This window comes from Astyanax mexicanus, unplaced genomic scaffold (genome assembly GCF_023375975.1).
Source record: "Astyanax mexicanus isolate ESR-SI-001 unplaced genomic scaffold, AstMex3_surface scaffold_77, whole genome shotgun sequence".
Lineage (NCBI taxonomy): Eukaryota > Metazoa > Chordata > Actinopteri > Characiformes > Acestrorhamphidae > Astyanax > Astyanax mexicanus.
In genome coordinates this window covers 1-5,000 of record NW_026040087.1, presented here as the reverse complement: position 1 = coordinate 5,000, position 5,000 = coordinate 1, and the positions used below count along the sequence as shown (strand labels likewise).

Below are 5,000 nucleotides of genomic sequence, written 5' to 3'. Positions count from 1 at the left end.
TTTTCTAAGTCCCACTTTTGGTCTACCATTTCACGCCAAAAACTAGTGAGGGTGGCGAGCTCCAGGATTTCTGACCCCCTTCGCCCGACTCCCTTGCCCGACGAAGGTGCACTCCGGTCGGCCTCGGAGCGAGTTCGCCCGCGCTCTGGAGGATTTTTCGTCGGGGGGTTTTTCAAAGGGGTGCCGTCGGACTGTTGAGGAGAGTGGCAATGACTAGGGGTCCAAGCACTGGAGATGATTCTCCATTCATTTCTAAGCATGGCAGAGCTTAAATAAAGCCCCAATAATGGTTCCAAAGTGGATTTTTGGACACTATAACACGGACCCGATCCTACCCGACCAAGAAGCTCCGCAGGTCGGCCTCCGTCCCGCCCCCCGCCCCCCAGGCGGTACGGAGGAAAAACCAAACTTCCAGAGACGGTTCCAGGGGGGGTATCTCTTTCATTATTTTGACCCGATCGAATGGACTACCGAGCCCGCCTGGGTAGGCAACCGCGCGGCCCTCCGTGGCCACTGTGCGCGGTGCGTTCCTACCCGACCCAGCGGGTTAGCCTCCAGGGGGGTCCTCCGTCAGGGGGAGGACCTTTCCGAACCTATCCGAGGGAGTCGTAGACGGCCCGTCTATATCTCAATCTGCCCTACACGATAACCGGTCGGCCCGGAGCCGTCGGACTCGGATGCCTCGGTGGTCCTCGCGTCCAACGAGCTCCAGCACCCGGCTCAAAAGCTCCGGACCCCCGGTTTCGGAACGAGCGTTTCCTTGTTATCCCCGAAGCAAGCGGGAACTCGCGCAGCGGAGTTGCCACACTAATTTCCACTGGGAGCAATGAGGGGTGAGCTCGGACGAGCCTCTCCGCCCGTCCCCCCCTCCCCGGGGGGTCCTTCGGACGGTACGGGGCCGATCCCTCTCCCCTCTAAGAACCAATGGTTTTTTCTGTGACAAAAACCACTCGCAGCAACCTGGTTGATCCTGCCAGTAACATATGCTTGTCTCAAAGATTAAGCCATGCAGGTCTAAGTGCACACGGAAGGTACAGTGAAACTGCGAATGGCTCATTAAATCAGTTATGGTTCCTTTGATCGCTCCACACGTTACTCGGATAACTGTGGTAATTCCAGAGCTAATACATGCAAACGAGCGCTGACCGGTCCTCTCTCGGGGGGGCCGGGATGCGTGCATTTATCAGACCCAAAACCCACCCGGGGGGACCCGCGAGGGTTCCCCGGCCCTTTGGTGACTCTAGATAACCTCGGGGTCGATCGCGCGCCCACCGCGGCGGCGACGTCTCATTCGAATGTCTGCCCTATCAGCTGTCGATGGTAGCATAGGGGGCTACCATGGTGACCACGGGTAACGGGGAATCAGGGTTCGATTCCGGAGAGGGAGCCTGAGAAATGGCTACCACATCCAAGGAAGGCAGCAGGCGCGCAAATTACCCATTACCGACACGGTGAGGTAGTGACGAAAAATAACGATGCAGGTCTCTTTCGAGGCCCTGTAATCGGAATGAACGTATCCTAAACACATGGGTGAGGACCCATTGGAGGGCAAGTCTGGTGCCAGCAGCCGCGGTAATTCCAGCTCCAATAGCGTATATTAAATTTGCTGCAGTTAAAAAGCTCGTAGTTGGACTTCGGGAGTGGGCTGGCGGTCCGCCGCGAGGCGAGCTACCGCCTGTCCAGACCCTGCCTCCCGGCGCCCCCCGGATGCCCTTGGTTGGGTGTCCGGTCCTCAGGGGTCCGGAGCGTTTACTTTGAAAAAATCAGAGTGTTCAAAGCGGGCACCAAACTCGCCTGAATGCCTGAGCTAGGAATAATGGAATAGGACTCCGGTTCTATTTTGTGGGTTTCCTGAACCAGGGCCATGATTAAGAGGGACGGCCGGGGGCATTCGTATTGCGCCGCTAGAGGTGAAATTCTTGGACCGGCGCAAGACGGACGAAAGCGAAAGCATTTGCCAAGAATGTTTTCATTAATCAAGAACGAAAGTCGGAGGTTCGAAGACGATCAGATACCGTCGTAGTTCCGACCGTAAACTATGCCGACCCGCGATCCGGCGGCGTTATTCCCATGACCCGCCGGGCAGCGTGCGGGGAAACCAGAGTCTTTGGGTTCCGGGGGGAGTATGGTTGCAAAACTGAAACTTAAAGGAATTGACGGAAGGGCACCACCAGGAGTGGAGCCTGCGGCTTAATTTGACTCAACACGGGGAACCTCACCCGGCCCGGACACGGAAAGGATTGACAGACTGATGGCTCTTTCTCGATTCTGTGGGTGGTGGTGCATGGCCGTTCTTAGTTGGTGGAGTGATTTGTCTGGTTAATTCCGATAACGAACGAGATTCCTTCGTGCTAAATAGTTACGCGGCCCCCCGCGGTCGCGGTTAACTTCTTAGAGGGACCAGTGGCGTATAGCCACGCGAGATGGAGCAATAACAGGTCTGTGATGCCCTTAGATGTCCGGGGCTGCACGCGCGCCACAATGGCCGGGCCAGCGTGTGCCTACCCTACGCCGAGAGGCGCGGGTAATCCGCTTAAACCCGTTCGTGACGGGGATTGGGGATTGCAATTATTCCCCATGAACGAGGAATTCCCAGTAAGTGCGGGTCATCAGCTCGCGCTGATTAAGTCCCTGCCCTTTGTACACACCGCCCGTCGCTACTACCGATTGGATGGTTATGTGAGGTCCTCGGATCGGCCACGCCGGGGCTCCTTCGCGGGGCCTTGGTGCTGTGCTGAAAAGTCGATCGAACTTGATCATCTAGAGGAAGTAAAGTCGTAACAAGGTTTCCGTAGGTGAACCTGCGGAAGGATCATTACCGGGACTTGGGTTGGTAGTGTCTCCAGTAGGCGCGACTCCCATTTCCACAAACAAAAAATGTTCAAGCCACGGCCCGACGTTGGAACTACAGGGATTCCCTTCGGCCTTTTAATGACTTGATCGAAAAACGGTGTCCTGAGCAAAAAACGTGTTTTACGGCCAAAGGGAGACGGGTACCTGGCCCCCGAAGTCCGTCTGCGGGGTTTCTTACTCCGGAGGCGGCTCGGCGGCGCGGTTTGATGACCCCGAGTTCGCTTAGGCGTTCCGGGGCGCCCGTACCCGCGGCTGCCGTAAAACATTATTTCAAACCGTCACTTTTTGTGTCTGTTGGTTACATGGCTTCGAAACAAAAACAACCATAAAGAGTACAACTCTTAGCGGTGGATCACTTGGCTCGTGCGTCGATGAAGAACGCAGCCAGCTGCGAGAACTAATGTGAATTGCAGGACACATTGATCATCGACACTTTGAACGCACATTGCGGCCCCGGGTCAATCCCGGGGCCACGCCTGTCTGAGGGTCGCTATTCCAATCTATCGGACCTTTTCGTTCCGTCTCCCTCTTCCCTCCGGGGAAGAGTTAAGAGACGGTTCGAGGGGACCGCGGCTGGAGGTTCGCAGGTGCCCGATCCGAGGCGCCTTCGTCTTCCTAAAAGCAGACTCGGTCAGGTTCCTTCTCGTTCGGGACTCGACAAAAGCCGCTCGACGGGCTTGATCGCGGGGGAAAAGACTTTCGTCCACCCCTCTCGCCTTCGTCTCCGTTGCCCAGCGATGGGTCTCGGAGGCCGGCTTTCCACACACCGTCCCTCTACCGTTCCTCGTTCTCGGCGAGGGGAGAGGTGGCGGCGATCCGTGGAGAGACGTCGTAGCGACGGCTGCCGGTGGGTTTTACCCTCTCTGGCTGCCCGTTACGCGCGCCGTCTCTCCGTCGGCGGATCTCCGTCCTCCCTCTCCTTTTCGTTCGGGCCGAGAGCGCGGCAAAAGAGAGGTTGGTAGGATAGCTCCGGTAGAAGGCGAAGAGGGGGGCTTAAGTTTTTTCTTCCCGTTTTCATCCTTCGTCCTCCGGCCGAATCGAACCTCCCCGTCTCGAAAGGGTTCCTCCGAATGGTTTCCAGCCAGACCGCGAGGGGTGGTTCCCGCCCTCCCTCGCGGCGGCGTACGCCTGGCGACGACAGCCCTTCGAGCGCGACCTCAGATCAGACGAGACGACCCGCTGAATTTAAGCATATTACTAAGCGGAGGAAAAGAAACTAACAAGGATTCCCCTAGTAGCGGCGAGCGAAGAGGGAAGAGCCCAGCGCCGAATCCCCCGTCCTTCACGGGCGTCGGGACATGTGGCGTATAGAAGTCCGTATCTCTCGGCGCGGGCCGGGGGGCCTGAGTCCTTCTGATAGAGGCTCAGCCCAGGGACGGTGTGAGGCCGGTAACGGCCCCCGCCGCGCCGAGGTCGCGGTTTTCTCGGAGTCGGGTTGCTTGGGAATGCAGCCTAAAGAGGGTGGTAAACTCCATCTAAGGCTAAATACTGGCACGAGACCGATAGCGAACAAGTACCGTAAGGGAAGTTGAAAAGAACTTTGAAGAGAGAGTTCAACAGGGCGTGAAACCGTTAAGAGGTAAACGGGTGGGGTCCGCACAGTCCGCCCGGGGGATTCAACCCGGCGGCGGTGTCGTCCCGGTCCGCCCGGCGAGCTCCTCCCGCGAGGGAGGCCGCCGGCGGGCTCGGGCCAACGGCCGCCGTCGGGCGCATTTCCTCCGCGGCGGTGCGCCGCGACCGGCCTCGGTTCGGCTTGGAAGGGTCAGGGGGGCGAAGGTGGCTCGCGAGCTCCGGCCCGCGAGCTTTAACAGCGCCCTCCCGCCCCGACTTCGCCGCTTACCCCCGGGGCCGCGGTGAGTACCTCCGCGCCTTCCTTCCCCCGCGGGGGAGGGACGGGGCCCCTCCGTCCCCTGCGCGTGCCGTCGACCGGGCCGGACTGTCCTCAGTCCGCGTCCAACCGCGTCGCGCAGCAGGGCGGGGACCGGCCTCCGCACAAAAGGGCGCTCGGGGTCAGCGGCGATGCCGGCTACCCACCCGACCCGTCTTGAAACACGGACCAAGGAGTCTAACGCGTGCGCGAGTCAAAGGGCTGAAACGAAACCCCACGGCGCAATGAAGGTGAAGGCCGGCGCGCGCCGGCCGAGGTG

General features: G+C 59.2%; 2 non-coding genes across 2 annotated transcripts; both read left to right on the top strand.

Moving 5' to 3' along the window:
* The first annotated feature begins 957 nt into the window (after positions 1 to 957).
* On the top strand, positions 958 to 2,818 carry LOC125798683 (18S ribosomal RNA). Its single transcript, XR_007437486.1, has one exon. It is a non-coding gene; the product is annotated as an 18S ribosomal RNA (ribosomal RNA).
* A 371-nt stretch (positions 2,819 to 3,189) lies between these two features.
* Positions 3,190 to 3,343, top strand: LOC125798677 (5.8S ribosomal RNA). Its single transcript, XR_007437479.1, has one exon. It is a non-coding gene; the product is annotated as a 5.8S ribosomal RNA (ribosomal RNA).
* Positions 3,344 to 5,000: the final 1,657 nt, after the last annotated feature.